This window comes from Mandrillus leucophaeus, unplaced genomic scaffold, assembly GCF_000951045.1.
Source record: "Mandrillus leucophaeus isolate KB7577 unplaced genomic scaffold, Mleu.le_1.0 Scaffold138, whole genome shotgun sequence".
Classification (NCBI taxonomy): domain Eukaryota; kingdom Metazoa; phylum Chordata; class Mammalia; order Primates; family Cercopithecidae; genus Mandrillus; species Mandrillus leucophaeus.
Window position 1 is genome coordinate 683,048 of NW_012101343.1, and position 22,134 is coordinate 705,181.

The 22,134-nt window shown below is 37.7% G+C and overlaps 1 protein-coding gene across 2 annotated transcripts in view; it reads left to right on the plus strand.

The window, feature by feature from the left end:
• The first annotated feature begins 1,355 nt into the window (after nt 1-1,355).
• The window catches only part of LRRC4C (leucine rich repeat containing 4C), a 1,423,056-nt gene continuing 1,402,277 nt past the window's right edge, over nt 1,356-22,134 (plus strand). The window contains exon 1 of one of the 2 annotated variants that reach the window (XM_011973445.1): nt 1,356-2,285. The gene's annotated coding sequence lies outside the window, so the exon portion shown is untranslated. The remainder of the gene's footprint in view (nt 2,286-22,134) is intronic. The other variant, XM_011973444.1, reaches the window with a different exon arrangement.

Sequence of the window (22,134 nt, forward strand, 5' to 3'; positions counted from 1 at the left end):
TCCTAAACATGAATAATTCTTTCATACTAATTTTTATAGACTAACTGTATTCCTCCAATTTACAAACTGTTTTGTAGTTTAATCTAGTAGCTGCTTTATTACATATAATATGTTGATGCTATACTTTATGGAACAAAATAAAATCACTAATAGAAATAGTATTATATGCAAGTCTAATCTTAGTTAATGGCACACTATTTTTTCCAATATTAATAATAGAAAATCTACCAGGGTTATGAAAAATGGTGATTTTAGAGGGATATTTGGAAAAATATAAAAGGCAAGTTATACTCTAAGCTCTTATTTGCACCTTAAAATTTTATAAAATTCAGTATTTCATATTAGTCCCATCAATTTTATTAAGATATGTGTTTAGTAAATAAGATTAAATGCTTGCCGTTCTTGGAAGAATTATTTTACCGGTGTTTTCTTTTGTGACATCTGCTGGCAATACCTGGTATTACACTGCTCTATAATTAGCCTTTATCTACCTTCTCCAACTGTCCAACTTTTCCAGATAACACCAGTTAATTCAACTTAAAGAATATAGTGAGTGTCCCAAACTAACGAAAAGGTATTTTAATATGAAACTGAATCAGAGGAGCAGAAAATTTAGCCCTCTAGAGGCTGATAACTTATTTAGCATATTACACATGTATTTTTAATTTCATTGTTTGGTACTAAAAGAGATGTATACTTTTTTTCTGAAAACTTTAAGCTTGTTTCAGGTAAAAATGTTATGTATTATAATGCTCGTGATGGACAATTGTTAACCAATCCCTCTAGTGAAACTGTCCCACACAGATGTTCTCTGCAATTTGATAGCTATGTGATTTAAAAGTGTACATTAAAGTAAAATTGCAGGTGTCAAGTCTAAATTCATGTTTAAAAATGAATGAACTGTACCTAAATTGCTGCATACATCGGATCCATGGCTATGAAGCAGAATGTATGAGCAAACTTTTTATATTACCAAGAATCCATTTATCTATGGTCCCATCAGTCAAATTCAGATACTTGTTGCCAGCTCCAAGATTTATAGTCTGGAGCTGGTTTTTGAAATTGCTTTGTATTTCCATTTAACAGCCAGGGAAGCAGCATGTTAAAATTTTGCCTCGGTCTCCTTGGATCCTATTTATAAAGCTAATTTGTCTCCCTAGACATTTTTTTTTTCTCTCTTTTAAATGCCAGCTCTAGGCTTCTAAACCATTAAACCCCCTTCTTTATCCCAAGCAAAATACTGTCATAGACAGCGCCGTTGCAGGACAGTGATGATTCCGATGATGATATAGTTCTCCCAGGCAGGATGCAAACCATTTCGTCTTCTGGCCGGAGATGGATTCACTGCCCTCCCTGCAGACACGCAGGCTCACACGCGGAGCACTGGGAAGTACACATTTACTGTACTGCATGCCGACTGCCTTGAAGAAACTGTAGCTAACCACCTTATTAGTATTCTTGCCTCCACCGTGTCTCACTTGCAGCATCAGAGGGCTGAGCAAATGCAGTAGAACAGGGACAGACACAGCTCTGGCAATCATCTCAATGCAGGCTGCCGAATGTTGGGGGTGGGGGATGCAGCACATCAAGATTAATAACCTTGCCATAATCCGGGGCACCCTGCAAGCAGACACCTCTGCTGATTGACCTGCTCCTGGCTTGATGCATCTGCCTGGGGGAGAGGGATCCGGAATCTACCTAGTCCTGGGGCCCCCCTGATTTTGGATGTTCATTTGATCCTTCACAGATCTGGGAAGGTAACAGTGAGCTGTGCCATCTGCAGCACACAGCAGCTCTTGGAGGTTACTACTGACAGTTTTCATTACACTGGTTTGTGTGAGTGCCTGTGTTTGTATGTGTTTGTGAGTGTGGGTGCCTGCTTTGCATGAAAGAGAATGTGTGAGTGTCCGTGTGTGTGTACGTGTTAGTGTGACAACCAAAGCAGGTATTTCGTACAGTAAGAGATTTCAACAGCGTGACAATATTCTCCGGGCACTTGGGCTCACAGTCTGTAGCCCCCACCCCCAGCCTTTCGCCACCTCCTTGCTTCCCCACTCCCCCTTCTGCTTTTGCCTTTGATGAGTTTTTGGCTTACTTTTTGGCGGAGTCTCTTGGACACGTTTTTGCTGGTGCTGGAAGATCAGATACATGGAACCTTTGAAAACTGATTATTTTTCTCCGATATGACTTAAAAAAATAAAAAGAAGAAAAGAAAATAGAGTAGTGCACGGCAAGCTAGAGGATTGTAAATTTTCCTTGGTGAACTTTGAGGATCCATAAAGAAGGTAAGTCACGGGACTCCTCAGATCTCGGTCCTTGTTGTCTTGCAATGTTTGTGTTTTCCTGCTTGTTTTCGGAAATCCATATGCAGTTTATACGCTCATTTCTAGAGACTGGAATGCTCAGAAGAACTCAGTGTGTGGCATTTTGGGGCTATTTTTATGCCAAGGAGGTTATTTCCATTTGTATAACCATCCCCCCTTTCCTCTTACCATTTTTATACCTCTCTTGTTTATCTAACATTTTCACAGGGAATTCTGAATATATGAAATCTGGGAAAAAAATAATTCCAGCTTTCTCCTGCCTTGAAATACTGTCTAAATTTGAGGAAAAGCATTAATCAGAAAAGCGACTGGCACAGGCTCTGAGTTAGAGGCAAAGCGTGTCTGCTCAGAGACTGGGGGCTGGGGAGGTGGGGGCGTAATCCGGACTTTCATGATAACTTAATAGTAGACTTCCCCCTCCCCATAGCTCTATTTTTTTTTTCTCCTTGAATAGTTAGTTATATCTGCTCTAGAGAGTAGCGAATGTGTGGAATACAGAAAAGCTGCTTCACCAGCTCTTAATTGGAGGAAATGAGAACAAAGTGGAAATTGTTTAGTATTTTGAACCTCTCTCTTTTTGCACTGATTCTCTCGCTATTGCATCTCATTAACCTTTCCGAATGCAGTGTTCCCTGATTAAGACTAGTGTCGCTCATTTTGGAACATCCTCTTACCCTATGTGGTCCCCCGAGAAGGGGATGTGTTTGAAAATTGCTCTTAATTGTCTATTCTTGGCTGTAAAAGCAAGTGGCATCAGGAATTCAGGTGACTTTACTCAAACATCTTGCCTAACTCAGTCTCCTTAGTTTCCTGGTAGTTAACTGTGCCTTTCTTCACCCCCACCTCCAAGCTTTTCCTTCAAAGTGAAATGCAGACAATATTTCACCTGTTTCAATCCCAAGGTTATTTAATTAAAGCAAAATATCATTTCATTGTGATAACATCTGTGTTCCTGTGTCTTGTAGTATTTTTATCTCTGCATTGGTATCAATTAGCTTCTCCCCACGAGGAAAAAATCACTTGTAAATAGGTTTCTAAAATGCTGAGACCTCACAGGAAGGCAGCAGAACCTTACTCTTCATCTGCCAGTGCATGTGGATGGTTTGTCCTGAAAAGGATAGTGTTAGTTCATGGAATGTTAGCCAACTTGAACTGTTACTGTGGACACGTTCATGGAAGAGATGACAGGTGTGGTAACTAGGTAGAGAAGAGCACACCTAAGTGATTCTCTCCAGGTGTTGATGTCTATGTATAGAAAGAAGATGAAAATTGTAGCATAATAGATTTATTCAGACGCTACGTGGCCTGGGTCAAAGATTTATGAGAGCACCCAAGTTGAGAGATGTCAGGCATCATACTCAAAACATTGATTTCATATATATATTTAAAAGGAGTTCCAAAAAGAAAACCAGCAAACAAACAAACAAAAAACTTAAAAATGAGATTATACTCTGGTATTACCCTAGGCTATCCTAGCCTTTCATCTATCTAATATTTTTTGCTTAATGATTTTAGAGAAGCAAGTAAAAGAGGAAAACTGTGAGAAGCTGCCCCTTCTCCACTCCTGGCCCAACCTTGTACCTGGTACTCCAGGCAGTACTCTCAGTAAAAATTACCATGGGAAAACTCCTGTCAGTATAATTTATAATGTGTCTTTCATGTCAATGATTTATGATTATGATATTTTTATCTGTGACCCATAATGTCCAGGTACATTTTTCTTATCTAGAAAGGAGGTTTGTTGTTTTGTTTTTTTAATTTTTAAGTGGCTTGAACCTAGGAGAAATCCTAAATAAAATTTTATTTTCTTTGTGGAAAAAACAATCTGAGGTTCATAAACCCTGAAAGTGAGAATAATATACGAATAAGAAACACAAAGTTTCTGTTGTAAGGAGAAGGATCCTGATACTCCAAGTGCCAAAGGGTCATGGCAGGGTATTGGAGGCTCCCCAAGCTCTGCCTGGACAATCAGCATTCCTTAAGTTTGTCAGCTCTTTATTAACCTGCATCTTTTGGCAACTAGTCCCAGGTATGGAGGACAGCATTTTAGGTCATCTATTTAGTGTTAGGACTGCTCTGAATAGAGAGAGGTCCTTTGAAAATGTCTTTCTGGAATCCGGCAAATTAGTACCTCTCTCCATTGAGGTTATCTAATGTTGACTGTTCTCCTATTCATATTCTCACCAAGTACTGGTATATTTAGATGTGTGGTGTTGGTAAAAATTAATTGCACAGATTATTCTCAATACTACCTCAAAACAAAACAAAACAAAAAAACAACAAAAGATACCAACTTGGCTTTTGTGTATTAAAGATTTAATAATTGTAATGAGTGAATCTTTTAGCGATAGCAACACTTTGATGATCACTTATTTTAGGCTAATAATAGGAGTGGGGTACAGTCAACTCAGGCTTTTCTGATTACAGCTTATGCAATGTGCAAAGCATCTCTCCCATATCTCAAGGGTTCCTGATGGTGTTTGCACAACTGTAACTTTGCATCTTTATTTTCAGCTCAGGCCAGAGCAATAATAAACAGCTTTTGATCAGAACCAACTCCAGGTCCATGGCTTTTTCAGTTTTATTTTGTGGTAGAGAGGGTTTTGAGGTTTACCAGGGTTTGTTTTATTGCTTAGAGAATTCAGAAAAGAAAGGTCAATGGGGGTAGGGAGCCTTCCATTTCAGTAGAAGTAACATGTCAGAGTTGCTAAAGAAAAGGCTAAAGTTCCCTAGAAGCAGCATATGCAGGGTTATATTTTTAAAAGAATGAATTGGTGAAGGGTTTCTCTGAGTTTATTGGGTAGAATAAAGGACATTCCAGTTTCTTTCTGTATTTAACTCTATTTAGATTTGGAAGTCCTTTCCCTGGGACTCTGCTGAAGTCAGACAAGGAGGCCCAACATTCTCCAGTGTGTTCCTGTGTTTTTAAGACCCAGGGCACTTAACACATGAATAGCTCTTTCCCTCTGTAACAAACAGGGTTGACAGCTGGAAAGTCAGCTACTGAGAACATTTAAGAAGGAGCCAGGAACATCCCCTAGTAAGTTCAAGAGCAGAGAGGAGCTTTTGCAGCCCCGGCCCTGGAGGTGGGTAAGGACCAGGTGGATTGAACTTGAAATTTTGATTGCTGAGTCATTACAACAGCCTAGAGCTGTTTGTTAGCTCAAAGAGCTGAGCTGATGCTGGAACTGGGGCTAATAGGAATAGGCTAAGAGCATCAGCCTACAACAGAAAATGAAGACTCTTGAGAAGAAGAAGATACAGTCTGTGATGACAAATGCTATTTTGTTTGTCCTTGATACTGTTCTCCATCACTTCAGAACAACCTCTCAGGGACCCCAATAAATTACAGGATAAAAGATGGATTAATTGATGTGTGAATAGAGCAGGGGCTTTGCAATAAATTAAGCCAACTCACTCAATTATCTGCATCTCCATTTGGGACTACTCAGCTGTCACAGATAAAATGGGGAATGGTGGAGGCTGGGGTTAAAATCAGAAGCAAAAAAAAAAAACCCTCTGGATTGAGAATCAGAAGATGTCAGTCAAACATTGCAAGTATTGCTTAATGGTTGGTAGGTCGTTCAAAGTCTTGGAACCTTGATTTCTTCCTATATAATTTGGAAATAACTATTCTTAACTCATAGTGTTGTTGTGAAGGCTATGATGAAATATTGTAGAAAAAAAGATCTACAGATATACTCTTCTGTAGAAAAGTAATGTGTTATAGTAATGATGACTTTCTGTATTGTCCGAGACATAAAATGATTCCTCCAATATAATTTCAAGTTAAAGTGTTCAGCAGAACTGACCTATTCTAAATGATTGGTATTAACATTTATGTTGTTATAGTTTTGGTGTTTTTCCAAATGTGTTGACTTTGCCTCTTCTCAGTAATTTTTGTGGTACATTCTTAGTTACTTGTGAATATGTGTATGTGTTGTGTGTATGTACATGTGCATGCATACATGCATAAATAATTAGCCAATTCATATGAGGCATAATTTTACTTTCATGAAAAATAGAAAATATATAATGACCTGAATTCATTTTCACTGGATATCCAGAAAACATAAGAAAAACTTGACTTTCCCAGACTTGGACATACACAGACTACTAGCAAGTTTGCAGTCACCAAATAACTCCAGTCCACAATGAGGTTGTTGATTAGAATTTGAGTTCCACTTAGGAATTATATAAATAAAATATACATTTTTTAGTAATAGCACAGCAAACAATGATTTTCACAGTGAGCTGCATTTGGTGGACAGATAGACCAGAATTAAAAAGCTGACTTGGAAGTTATGACAGCAAGAGAAGATGGTAGTGAGAACAGACTTTGGAGTTGAATAGAATGAGATCAGATACCTAATCTCTTAAAGCCTCAGTTGTCTCATCTGTAAAATAGGGACAATCAGTTATAAGCGATTCTGTGATGAGTGAATGAATAATTTTATGTAAAGCACTTAGTAAAATCCTTGACACAAAATTGGACTTCTCTAGGTAGCTCACATATATTCTCTCATTCCTGTTCAACTAGTTTAAGAATAGGAAGACCATACTAATCCAGTGTTTTTATATTTTTATACAGGGGGCAAAATCCCCAAATGTAATCTGAGTGCTAAGTAAAACTGGAGACAGAAAGCTACATTCTGAAAGCTATATTTCTGTAAATTAGCTCATTTCATGTACCATGGTTTCATCACACCCTTTTTCTGAGCAGCCTAAGCACCATTTTCAGATGTCATTTCACTTATACTCAGAACTTTCAAAATGATACCGAATATAAGGAGGAAGAATCACGTGCATCCTTCCATATGTGGTTGCAGAAACACAATTCAGATGTCACCAAGAGGTGTTAACATTGCTCTTTACCTAAAATCTCGTTTTGTTCACAGTTAATGAAAGGATGCATATTTATCAAGCACCTACCAGGTACGAGCACTACAATCATTGCTGTGGGGTGTATTAGGACTTTCTACTCATAGCTATTTGCTGCAATTCCTGTATTTGGACAGGGAATGCTGCAGTCTTAAAGGCTGCCCCTTGGAATTTTGACTTGATAGTTAAAAAGAATTAAGATTCCTCTGCCAGAATCTGACCTATGTGGGGCTCTGTCATTGTGTATGACCTTTATTTTGTTGAAGAACATATCAGAAAAGATGTAAAAAGCCTTGTTCCTACTAATGTAGCTGAACTGAGCTGTCAGTGATGAGTCCAATTCTGCTTTGCTAACTCTGCACGGCTGGTACCACTTGACCCAGGTATTTCTGTACTGCAAAGTCAGCTTTTGCCTGTGCATGGAGGGAATAGGGTTTTGTCCTTCAGATTGTGGGTTCTTTCTATCCTTAAAATGAATGGATGAAGTCTGTTTTATGACTTTGTGAGAAGAAAGACAAGATCTATGCTCCCTGCATTTTAAAGCTTCATGCCATAAAATTTGATTCTAGGAGAGTTAGAAAGGAAAGAGGGATGTCAATTGGTCAAAATAGCAAACACAAGTTCGTTGCCCTCTAACACAGCCTTAAGCATCAGAATTTGTGGTTGAAGTTTTGCACTGAACTAAGGAAACTCCTTTTGTGATATACTGCAAAATATATTACCAACACACACCAAGAAAGCATAATGTTATAATCAGTTATCTCATAGAGTCAGCAAAGGTATTGTATGTGCCAGGCACTGTGCTAGGTATGTTAGATTATTTATTTATACTTCTCACATACAAACACACACACAAAATAAGCAAGGTAACATGATTATTCCTATACTACAGATAAGGCAAAAAAGGATTTATTTGCCCCAAATTCTGACTTACTCCAAAGCCCATGTCTATTCTTTTACACCATGGTTTCTTTTATTTGTAGGATGCAAACCCAATGCTTCTTCACGTAATTATAGACAGTCCAGAGCAAGCCTTCTGTACATGCAAATCAAATAATCACGTCCCCATAATAGGGCCGACTCTATCAGTGGAAAGATGTGATGTTAGTATCTCTAAGGGGCCTCTGAAGGGCGCCTCTCTGAACCAATGGGTCCCTAATATAGTACATCATCAGTACCATATTCTTGTGGTCTTTAGCAGAAGCCATAAGTTGAGGCAGATCTCTACTTAACTTTGACAATTACTTAGATCTTATTAAAATGTCTGATACCATGTGGATAATTGTACTGAAGTTACAGGGCTCAGAGGAAAGTAAAGAAGTGAAAGTTTTCTCTGTAACACTAAATCTTCAGTGGCATTAAGGAGCATTTGCAGAATTTACTTTATGGGTGGCATCTCCCAATTTGTTATGTCTCATTAGTAATGTACCTTTGGGAAGGTTACTTTTGTAGCTATATTTCCATATCTTACCTTGTAGTGCTGTAAAAAGATTAAGAAAAATAATGCTCACAAAGTATCTAGAACAGAGATTAGAATTTAATTGGTGCTCAATAAAAGGTATCTCATTATAATAATAATTAAATTTGCTTATAATCATTGGTAGTAATAGTAATTATGATAATAACTTAGCAGTTTCAGTTTGTATAAATGTTGTTGTACTCTGCAGTGCCAGAGATGATACAAATTATTACAGCACATGAATAAACAGAGAAGCAAATATTCATGTTTGTCTACCTATAAAACTGTAAAAGAGAGGAGGGAAATTATCTTTCAACATATTGATGTCAATGGGGGACATGATGGAAAAAGAGTGACTGGTACAGAACGTGCAAGGAGACCAGAGAAAGGGAACTGAGTCAGAATTTCATAAACTGGGGAATTCTTTCTAAAGTCAGGTTCTGAAGTGTGGGCCATGAAACTCATTGCTTGGCTGTAAACAGGGGAAAAGGTCATATTATGAAAGCTTTCTTGATAAAGAGAGGAAGTAGCAATCTTTCTTCAACTTAAAACTGTCAAGGGACAAAGAAAATTTTAACACCACCTTTTCTCTAATCCCTGTAAAAACGCTCTAGCTTTTTTACATAACGTAGATATTCAATTATATTTTTAACTGTTTTTAAAGTTCTAGCTGTTCCTTTACATATGTATTGAGCAAACAAATTAGCATGTTGAATGTTTGATAATAAGTTACTTAAAGATGAGAGATTTCAATTCCTTGTGTAGGTCGTTTGAATTTGTACCTTCATGATTTAGGTAACAAGTCACAGAAACAAAGGCCAAGTAAACACACAATGGTGCAGGGTGTACTTTTTTTTCAACCATATGATTGGAATTAAAACCTGTGACCATATATACCTTGACCCCAGTAGATACTCCATATAGAAGAAGAAAATAATCCACATAAATTGAGATACATGTTTGAATAACATAGTAAAAAATATGTGTGAAGTGAAAACAGAAAAAAAATGAATAACAGCATACTCTTTCCTGAAAACAAGCAAATGATTAATGACAGTGGATGGGTTTGCTAATTTTTTCTGTTGGAGACATCCACCATGCATAGTGACAGTAGTCTGAATATAGATACATACAAGGAAAAAACTCCAGTCTCCCTTCTTCAAAAGGAAAACCATGTTTATATGTGACTTTTGCTCAGGGTCATTTTCTCTACCAAGGTACCTGGACTACTATTAAGCATTAAACATATTATCAGTCAACCTGTTCTGATTCCAGTGCCCAAGTAAGAGCAGATATAAAAGTAGTTTAACATTTTACTGAGTGTTCCCCCTGGCTGCCAGCACTTTCATGAAACAGGTCTGTTCTGCTCACGAATAGCTAAATTCTTCCTGGGTTCATCTGGTTGATGCTATTTCCTGTTTTCCCTTTCTTTACCCTTGACCTGTCATGCCTCACTGCCATGACTCTCCTGGATGTGTTTTTACTGCTTCAAGTTTGATTTTCATCTCTTCCATCACTGTAAGCACTGCTACATTTTTTTCAAGCTTTTGCTAAATGAAATTCTGTTCTTCCTATGTAATACATATTTTTCTCCAAGACTCATTTGTCCAGCACCATATACATACACACACACACACACACACACACACACACACACAAATCTATATCTATGTCTATGTATGTCTATGTGTGTGGGGGGAGTGGGTCGGGGTGTTTATTTTTTAAAGTAACCCTATTCCTATTCCTGAACCTCAGAACGATGTCATGGATCTAGGTCAAGAACACTTTTGCATAAGTCAGTCAGAATTCTCAATGAATATTCTTGTAGGTAACAGTACATTCTTTTGCTTCTGTAGTCATTTTGATGGTGTCATTTATTCAAACTTTGTTTATTAAATACCTACTAGATTCACTGTTCTATCACAGTTATGATGTGGAACACAAAGTTGTAAGCAATGTGATTTTCCCCTCAAATGTGTTCATATATTATTTTTGACATTCTATTGACAGAGGAGCAATTAACTTGCTAAACAAGGCAGCACAGGATTCAGAACCAAAAAATAAAGTCAGTATGTAAAACTCAGAGAAGGGAGTTATCCCTGAGGAATTTGTGGTTGGGGAAGCTTAAAGAAGGAAGGGGAATTTGAGGTTTGTCCTAAATATCTATATTGTGAAGCAGTGATAATGTTTCCAAGGAGAAATCAGAAGAAATTATAACTTTGCATACATCAGTGCTAATAGAGTAAGGAAATACATCAAAAAGTATTTGGTAGGAAGGAATGTGGATATGGGTTGGAGCCCTGTAGACAGCCTTGTAAAAACCCACAAAATTGACACAACGGCTATGACACATTTAATTCCATGGTGTTTCAGATGAGGTGTTAAAAACTTTATAGTTGCATAAAGAGGGCATCATTATTCTCAGGATAAAGATGAGGAAACTGAACTACAGATGATTTGTGATTTGCCCAGGGTAAAACATCGTTAAAAGCAGTGTCTACCTGAATGTCTGCCTAGTTGCATCTGTCTCAAAGCCCTGGTGCCTTGACTCCTCTCAGTTTGGGCATTAGCTTACCTAACACTTAATGCCAGAAACAGCTACTTTTCTCTATTACTTTTTAAATATTTCTGTGGTTGCTTGTATGAAAATTATTTTCTGCATTTGCTATAACTTTTTTTAACCTTAAACAATTTTCCTGGCCTCCTTTTTCTCTTCTACTGATTATTGCCAGAGGGATTAGAAAACAAAGACACAGATACTCACCTATTTAGTGTCCTCAGTTTCTCTTCTATTTTCTGGAAGGGGTGCCAGTGCCTTGTACAGATGGTCTGTCGGACAGACAGATGGTCCAAGCATCTCTAGTGGTATGTTCTAGAGGGAAACATGTCTAAGAACAGCCAGCTCAGAATGGAATGGCACTTAACACAACCATGAAGAGTTGACAAAAAGGTCGCTCTCTGACCTTCTCGTCTTCAGTCTAATTTTTTCTTTTCAGAGTTTTAGTTTTCAGAGATGAGAGAGACAGTTTGTCTGCTTTGAGTAGACGCCAGTTTCTCTTTCTCTGAAGCTAGAGGGATGACAGTTTCACAGTGATACATTTAGAAATTTGCCAGGTAGTTTCATAGGATGTTTACTTTTCTTGGCTTAGAATCTGGATCCAAGATAAAGGTCCAGGAAAGGCAAAAGGGAGACTATTTGAAGAGAGTCAGCTCTAATTCTGACCACATCTACATGAAGAAGCAACAGAGCTTCGCCCCCGCCCCGCCCCCATCAAGAGGAAACTAACTGCTCAGATTGAATCTTTGGTCATTACTATCATCCTTTGGTGGGGGTGCGGGGAGGCCAGTAGAGAGTCACTTACCAGGTGCCTATTTGAATAACACCTTGACTTTCTTCCATGATGAGAGCAGAGATAGGAGGTTGAGAAACAGAAAAGAGCTAATTTGCTCTCCTGTCTGGGCCTGGGTGTGGTTCCAGAAAAACTTGCCTTTCTATGCGTTTTACTCACCCCTCACAGTAGTTAGTGATTTGCAGGGCCAGAATGTAGGGACATTTTTTTGTTTTTTGCTCCTTTCATCATTTTTTTTCCTACCCTTCTTACCCAGTGGAAGCCACAGAGGATGACAAAATCAAGCCAGTATTAGGCAACACCTTCTATCTTTGACATTTATTCAGATTATTCTCTCCCCGATGGCCTGCTAGAGTTTCTTGGTTTCTTGCTTCCTTCTTCCTGGATTTTTATTTCAACCTCATATTTAGCTCCAACTTTTCCAACACCTGCCTAAGCCCCCAGGCCCACTTTCTGTTTTGGTGCCGTCTTTGAACCTTTTCAAATCTACCTCCTTCGCCCTAGCCTCTATTCTGTACACTCACACAGTTTTAAGTAGCCTAGGGCTTCAAATCAGAGGCAATGCTTCTGCTAGCTCCAGCCTTGCAATATTGGCGACCCAAGTCCGCAGCTTCCTTGCTAGAAGTGAAGAATAGAGACTACCTTTGCATAATTAACTCAAATCTTCCCAATCTGTAAACCCTGGTTATATATTTGACAGCTATCTCTTTTCTCTGTCATTAGATGTAAGTATCTTTTAAAAAGTACAATATTCTTATCTGTCAAATCAAGATCATGATAACAACAAGCATGTATTCAGCCCTTACTAAGTGTTTAAAAGTTTATATTTATTATAAAAATATTTGATCGTTTCCCCAAAAAGCTATGAAGTAGGTATTATACAGATTTTAAAGATGGTTAAATAAATGGCCAAAATTATGTAGCAAATGTCTGGACAAATCAAATAGCTATATTTAGAAATATTATGAAATGCTGTTTTCTAAGTCATTTAAAAATATGTATAATACCTGTCTTCACAAGAGAATACATAGGGTTTCTGTGTTTGGATGTATAAGAATAAGATTTAAACCTTAAAGCTCTATGTAGGCCAGGTGCGGTGACTCATACCTGTAATGGCAGCACTTTGGGAGTCCGAGGCATGCTGATCACCTGATGTCAGGAGTTCAAGACCAGCTTGGCAAACATGGTGAAACCCCATCTCTACTAAAACTACAAAAATTAGCCAGGCATGGTGGTGGGTGCCTGTAATCCCAGCTACTCAGGGGGCTGAGGCAGGAGAACTGCTTGAACCCGGGAGGTGAGGTTGAAGTGAGCTGAGATTACACCATTATACTCCAACCTGGGCAACAGAGTGAAACTCTGTCTCAAAAACAACAACAACAACAACAACAACAACAACAAAAACTCTATGTGAATGTTAATTGTTGCTAAGTTCTATCCTAAAATTATTTATTAATGACACCACATATATTTCTGTAGCCCAGTATAACAAATAGCTGATTAAGTGGCAATCATTTCTCAATTTTAAAGCAGAAATACTGTGGATGCTGATGAAGTAAAGCTCCAAAAAATACCAGACGTGTGCAGCAGCCTCATTTGTGCATCTGCTGAAATACAGTAGAACCTTACTAAATTACATTAATGAGTTGGAGACCCATTACAAATTATCACATTTGCCCAATTAGTGAAGGGACAACATAAAGGAAAAAGACTATTAAGTAAGCCAAGCTGATATAAAACTTCAAGCAAGCCTTAAAGATGTTCAAAACATACCATACACACAAACACCCACAAATGTACCTCTACATAGGTGAGGCTGCTAAGATTATTATGAAACACACAAGTATTTGTACAATATATTTGCATGGATTTTTTTTTCCTTCTGTTTCTTACAGGATAGAAGAATGAATAGCAGTTCATTGTAACTATTTTATGTTTTAACTGAATCAGGATTTGAGTGAATGTTGGAACATTTTTGTGTTGTAGATTGTGGTGCTATATTTAGTTAAATTGTATTATACATTTTCAGGGTTGTCCTACAATTGTAAGCACATTAATGAGTATTACTACGTTGGAATCTTGTCAGTTATGGTACTTTTATCTACTAAGTTGTTCTTCATATATTCTCAGAAGGTAGGACACTTGCTGATCAAATTATCTCAATAAACTTACTTTGGGGACATAAATGAAAGGCAAATTATCCACCATCTTCCATGGGATTGTAAATTCTCACCCTTTAGAACTCAAGTTATCATACTGTTTTTAAATAATTGAGATTGGATTATTTTTCATGTGGTTTTAATAGCTTCAAAATAGAGCTTAGTAGAATTTGTAATTGGAAACCGGGAAATTTCTTAGTTACATATTTCATGTATTCTGTGATGGGGATGCACATAAATCTTGTTTAATTCTTAGTATAAACATATGCAGGTAATATTATTATTATGTCTAGTTTACAGATGAGGAAAATGAGGCTTAGGAGAGCTTAAGTAACTTGCAAAGATAATACAGCTAATAATTGTTAGAGCTGGGACGTGAGAAGATGCAGTCCTGTTTTAAAGCAGCTTATACTCTCCCAGACATATGGTCACATTCGTAGCATGCTTTATGCTAAAAATGTGTCTTCCAAGCCCAGATCTTCTGCATAATTAAAAAGATGGCCTACTCTATCTGCTTCCTTTTCTCTATTTCTCCTGATTACTGTGTTTTGATCAGATGTTCAATATGACATCATTTTTGCTTTAGTTTTGTGATTTCAGAACTCCTTTGCTCTTTACTCTGTAAGGACTTTACTTGTTAAACTTAAAACAGATGATCTTTTGGTGCACACGGTCTAGCAACAACGAACTGCAGTCCCCTTGGTAAGGAAAGGGGCCACATGTGGCCTCCATTCTCTGAGGTAAATAGAAACATAAGGCCACAAATCCCACATATCCATTCTTTTGCAATATGACACCCCATTAAAATGTGGATTCTGTTTCTTTACCCCTAGAATCTGACTTTGTGGCTTACTTTGATGGAATGTGGAAGAAATAACATTACGTAACCTACAAGGATAGGCCTTATAAAGCCTTGTAGCTTCCATTTTCCTCCGTTGGAGAGCTGCTCTGGGACCACTAAGAAAGAAAGCCCATCCAGCCTAATGGAGGTCACATATAGGAAACCTGACCCACAATTCTGTCAGTCCCCCGCAGTGCATGTCACTAACAGCCAGCATAAGCTGCCAGTGAGGCTATCTTGGGCCTTCCAGCCCAGCCTGTTGTCTAGCTGAATGCAGGTGCATGAGTGAGTAAAGGCAAAACAAGCAGAGCAATCATCCATCCAAGGCAGAGAATGGTTAGATATGCAAAACTTTTGTTTTAAGTCTCTCCATATTGAGGTGGTTTATTACAAAGAATGGTTAACTAGAACAGGCTTATATATTACACAAGCATTATTCATTTCCTAGAATTTAAGCTGGGGCGGGAATAGATCTATGAGTTTCAAGTTGTTGTCTACTATATTTTCTTGAAAAAGAGTAACCTGGTAAAGTGAATACTATCTTTGCAACTGCAGAGCAGCTTTTATTAAATGTCTATACTTTGCTAATTTTGAGCTTGACCTTCATTCTGTTTCATTTAATGTTATTTTTGAGTCATTACTTATTTATTCAACAAATGTGTAGAACCTACTGTGTGCCTGACATTGAATTTTATAAGTAATGTCATTTAAATGATGAACAGCTTCAATATAAAAAGGAAACACATTTTCCCCAAATATCTAAGGCAGTAAGTTTTACATAACATGTACATACACACACACACACACACACACACACAGTTACCCATTCATACACACTGTGGGTTCCGTCTTCCTGCTTGGATCTTTATTTGAAGAAGGAAAAATATGTTCTTCTTTTGTTATAAAATAATTTTTATGTTTTATTCACAAGTTTCATTTAATTCCTCCAGTAACTCTTTAAGAAAAATGTAATTATTGTTCACATTTTACACATGGTTAGGCTGAGGATTAAAAGATTAAGTGATGGATTCAACATTATGCAACCAATAGGTAGGGAACTCAAGATTTAAACATGGGTTCTCTGATTTACCCTTCTGGGTACTTTTCATTGCACCATTCAATCTGTCTCCAAACAGAACTGTGATGCCAACCTCAGTGCCTTCTACTTCGCCTCCTTTACTTTCTCTCTTCCATTTTCTCCTTTCGTCTCCCAGTGACTCTCTTTTACAGCCTACTCCATCCCTTAAAAATCACTCGCTGTCTCATCTGGGGCAGGGACATTCAGGTTGCCTCTGGATGTCCTTTGTGGGGCAACATGGATCTTGATATGCTTTTATGATCCCTTTATTCAGAATTAAAATGCGAGATAAATAAGCTCTGGGGAGAAGGAATTTTCTCATGTACTCTTTATAAGATATTTCTTGAGAAATTACAGTGTTTTCTTTATGCAGAATCTTCTGACACATGTGAAGGAAGAGATATGGTGAAGTGAAGGTTGCATGTTAAATTTTCCTTTCTTCTAGTTTTGAGGTGCAGTTTACTGCCAGAGCCAAGGGGAGAGGCATAGAAATTAAGTTAGATGCCTGGCGTGGTGGCTCATGCCTGTAATCCCAGCACTTTGGGAGACCGAGGCAGGCGGATCACCTGAGGTCGGGAGTTGGAGACCAGCCTGGCCTACTACTCTACTAAAAATACAAATTAGCCAGGCGTGGTGATGCATGCTCATAATCCCAGCTACTCGGGAGGCTGAGGCAGGAGAATCACTTGAACCAGGGAGGTGGAGGTTGCAGTGAGCTGAGATCATGCCACTGCACTCCATCCTAGCAACAAGAGCGAAACTCTGTCTCAAAAAAAAAAAAAAAAAAAGAAAGAAATTAAGTTAGATTTCCTGCCCCAATACTAATATGACTCAATTTTATGACTCAATTTTATTTTCTCTCTACTTTTCTATACTTAATCATTGTATCCTCTAAAATCTCATTTCCTTACCCAATTTTGTACTCAAGCTTATTATGTAGCCAATGTCTTTTTCCATAAACACTTCAGTTCATACAGACCAACTATTAAACGCCCATTGAGATCTGTCACCTAGAAGCTTGCAAGACATATCTTCATCTATATAGCATCTCTGGTTCAATGATTACTGGAAGACCAAGGAGCCAGTGCATACAAGCTAACAGTTGTCCCTTGGTATTCATGAAGGATTGGTTCTAGCACTCACCTGTGAATACAAAAATCCATGGATGCTCAAGTTCCTTATATAAAATCATTTAGTACTTTCATCCAACATAAACACATCCTTCCATACACTTAAATAATCTCAAGATTATCTATAAACTGTTATACAACATAAATGCTATATAGTTAGTTGTTATACCGTATTATTTAGGGAATACTGACAAGAAAAGAAGTCTGTATGAGTTCAGTATAGACACAACTGTGCATATTTTAAAAATATTTTCCATCTGTGGTTGGCTGAATCCACTGGTTCAGAACCCACACATACAGAGAGCCAATGGTACTCATTATTATTACTTTTTTCCTCTTCAAAGCCACCATGTTTTATAGCTACTGACTTGTCTGTTTTTATAAATATTTCAAAGCATTAGAGGTTCTGAAATTCCTTTGCATCTGTGGAATTTACCTGTGCTCCACTAATATCAGACTGCTCTGAGGCTACCCTTAGCTCTTCTATGGTGTTTCACATTGTGGCCACATGTGCTCATAATACATACTCAGTGAACAGAGGAAAAGGTAATATGAAATTGAAGCTCCTGGTTGGGCATGGTGGCTCACACCTGTAATCCCAGTACTTTGGGAGGTTGAGGTGGGTGTGATCACCTGAGGTCAGGGGTTCGAGACCAGCCTGGCCAACATGGTGAAACCCCATCTCTGCTAAAAATACAAAAAATTAGCCGTGCGTGGTGGTGGGCACCTGTAATCCCAGCTACTCGGGAGGCTGAGGCAGGACAATCACTTTAACCTGGCAGGCGGATGTTGCAGTGAGCCGAGATTGCACCATTGTACTCCAGCCTGGGTGACAAGAGTGAAACTCAGAAAAAAAAAAAATAAAGAAGAAGAAGAATAAAAGAGAGAGAGAGAGAAAGAAAGAAAAAGAAAGAAGAAAAGAAAAGAAAAAAGAAAAAGAAAGAAAGACTCCCTCTATTACATTTGTTTCCTTATTTTATTTTGTTTGGAGACAAAGTCTCTGTTGCCCAGGATAGAATGCAGTGGCATGATGAGGGCTCACTGTAGCCATAACTTCCCAGGCTCAAGGGATCCTCCCACCTCCTCTCCCCAAGTTGATGGGACTATAGGCATGCACCACCACGCCCACCTAAATTTTTTTGATTTTAGTGGAAATGAAGTCGTGCTGTGTTACCCAGGCTGGTCTCGAACTCCTGAGCTCAAGTGATCCTCTTGCCTTAACTTCCCAAACTGCTGGGTTTACAGGTGTGAGACACTGTGCCTGGCCTAAATTTGTTTCCTTCAGCTAATTTGTTTCTTCTAGGCCTTTGTTAATTATTTTTGGTATTTGTCTTTCAAGTCAGTGTTAATATTATGAGGTTGAATTTGCACCTATGTTGAAGGCAAAAAAATATGAAACAAACATAAAAGTAAATAAATAAATAAATTGAAGGAGTCTTGGACTAGAAATCAAAAGTATGAGCTCTACCATTTCATAGCAATACACTTTTGCTTTCTGAAATCAGCTTTATGCTTTGTTAAAAGAGAATCATACCTGCCTCAAAAGCATTTTCTGCAATGCAGAACATTCTGCATACATAAGTCATTATAATTGTTAGGCAGAAATTTGAAGATAGATGAACTATTTCAGATTATACAGTATAAGAAGCTAATGGCTGTTTTTATAGCAAGAAAGAAGCAACAAAGAGAGAGAACTGTGTCTTGAATTAAAATCATTTTTAAAAGTTCTTATTTGTTGAAATTAGCCATTGCTTTTTCATATTAATACTTAATGTAAGAAAAAATATGTTGATAGATGGTATGTTTATATGTTTTTGGTAGCAATGGATATTGCAATAACACTTTTTTAGAAAGCAGTTTGACTTCGTATTACGGGTCATAGAATATTTTATTTACTTTGATCCTGTTCTAGAAATCTATCTTAAGGAAATATGAAAAATGCAGTATGCACAAATATGCTAATAAAATTATTTATAAAGGTAAAAAATGGCATTAGCCTACATGTCAAACAAAAGAAAGATATGAATAAATTAATTATGCATAGTTATAAGGCAGCTTCAAAAATTTATGACCTGGAAGGTTTTGTATAATGACAACTATATAAAGAAAATATTAATGCATATGTAAATTTAAAAGACTGAACAGTAATATACTGAAATACTAAGGATGATTGCATTATTATAATTTTTTTAAACCTTCCTAAATTTATGTTTTATTTTTGAGGGCAGAAGATGTTTGGACCAGTTAATGTAACTCTTGGCTATAAGTAATAATAATTTGACTCAAGAAACCTAAATGAATTGGAATTCATTTTTCTCACTTAACAAGAAATCCAGAAATTATAGGTCATGGTTCTGTGACTTAACAGTGTCAAGGTTGGGAACTCTGTTGGCCTTTATTTCTTTGTTGCCAGATAATTGCTGAAGTTCTTGCCATCTTCTCTACATCCGAGGCAGAAAGAATGAAATAGAAGAAAGAGACGTGCCAGTTACATCTATCTATTTTTTTTTTTAACTGGAAAAAAGTAAGTTTTCTCAGAGGCCCCCAGCTTAAGTCTCTGAATGAAGATTGAGTCAAGTTGGACATCTTTACTTGGAATGGAAGCTGAGAAAACTTATGAGATTCATGGTTCTGTGACTTAACAGTGTCAAGGGTGGGAGCCCTGTTGACCTTTATTTCTTTGTTGCCAGATAATTGCTGAAGTTCTTGCCATCTTCTCTACACTCAAGGCAGAAGGAATGAAATAGAAGGAAGAGACATGCCAGTTACTCTATCTTTTTTTTTTTAAACTGGAAAAAAGTTAGTTTTCTCGGAGGCCCCCATCTTAAGTCTCTGAATGAAGATTGAGTCGATTTGGGTATCTTTACTTGGAATGGAGACTGAGAAAACATATGAGATGTAGAAAAAAAAAAAAGTGTTGAAAATAACTTTGGGATGGCTGATAAACCCTCTAGCCCACCATGATAAACTATGGCATGGGATCCTAGAAGATCTCCATATGCCTCATCTCCAGAGGCATTCCCTATTGTTCCTATCTCAGTCACCCTGACTGCTAATGATTCTACTTTTCTCCTTCCACTTTGCCTCTACCTTCCACCTTTGTCTATCACACCAACACAAAAAAAATATAAACGCTAGGAGGGGAAGTGAGGGTGAGCCTCAGTTCCTCATTCAGGATTCTTGACTCTGCTTAAGACATTCAAATTCCTTTAGCACATTCAGTTACAGTTCTGGCAAAAACAAATACAGCTGATGTAGGTCTCAATTTCTATGCAGGTCCAGTGTTGCATTTCTTTAGTCATGCATATCAAATAGTCTTAAAAACAGAAGAGAGGGTGTTGTCTCTTCCCCCTCTCTACCCTTGAGAAGACTGGCTTGGCTCTTCATGACTCATTTATTGTCTCAGCATTATTATAATAAATGAGTTCTCTAGTACTGCTATAAAGATACTACCTGAGATTGGGTAATTTACAAAGAAAAGAGGCTTGACTGACTCACAGTTCCTCATAGCTGCAGAGGCCTCAGGAAAACTACAATTATGGTAGAAGGCAAAAGGAAGCAAGGACAATCTTACATGGTGGCAGGAGAGAGAGAGTAAGAAGGAGGGAGCTCTGGACACTTATCAAACTACCACATCTCGTGAGAACTCACTCACTGTCATGAGAACAGCAAAGGGAAAATCCGCCCCCATGATCCAGTCACCTCCCAGCAGATCCCTCCCTTGACACATGGGGATTACAATTTGAGATGAGATTTTGGTGAGGACATAGAACCAAACCATATCAGTCCATTAGAGGAAATCTTTAAGCTGGAGACAGTTTTATTAGACTATACTTTTTAAAAAAATTATGTAGTTGGCCAGGCGTGGTGGCTCACTCCTGTAATCCCAGCACTTTGGGAGGCGGAGGCCGAGGTGGGCAGATCACGAGGTCAGGAAATCGAGACCAGCCTGACCAACATGGTGAAATCTCGTCTCTACCAAAAATATAAAAATTAGTTGGGTGTGGTGGTGGACGCCTGTAATCCCAGCTACTGAGAAGGTTGAGGCAGGAGACTGGCTTGAACCCAGGAGGTGGAGCTTGCAGTGAGCCGAGATCGCGCCACTGCACTGCAACCTGGGTGACAGAGCGAGACTCTGTCTCAAAAAAGAAAAAAAAATAAATAAAATATGCAGTGTGTTACTCTCCTGGTAACTGTCATTTGACTTGTTATTTAAAAAAAAAAAGTTTACATAGTTCTCTTGATGCTGAGAAAATTAAAAAAGTAAAAATTAGCAGGAGATATTTTATCTATATTTTATAGATAAAACCTATAAAATATATCTGGATCTGTTTCTTTTAAAATTGTAACTGACCCCAATTCACCGTTGTGATTGGATTACACTGTGTCAATAATGTTTCTCCCCCTTTCCCTCTAGTTGTCTTCTAACCTATTCTCTCTAGAGTGGACAGAAAGACTCCTTTTATCCAAAAATATTAATCATAGATAGCTACAGGCAAGAAAATGAAACTGGACCCATGTCTCTCGCCATATACAAAAATTAACTCAATATGAATTAAAGTCTCAAATATAAGACCTGAAACTATAAAAATCTTAAAAGAAAACCTAGAAAACAAAACAAAACAAAACTGAAAAACAAACAAACAAACAAGAACTCTTCTGGACATTGGCCTAGGCAAAGAATTTACAACTAAGACTGCAAAAACAAAGGCCAGTAAAATAAAAAGACAAATGGGACTGAAACTAAAAATTTGCACAGGAAAAGAAATAACAGAGTAAACACACAACTTACTGAATGAGAGAAGTATTTGCAAACTATGCATCCAACTGAGGACTAATATCCAGAATCTACAAGGAACTCAAACAATTTAGCAATTAAAAAACCTCATCAAAACAAAACCCATCACCCCCA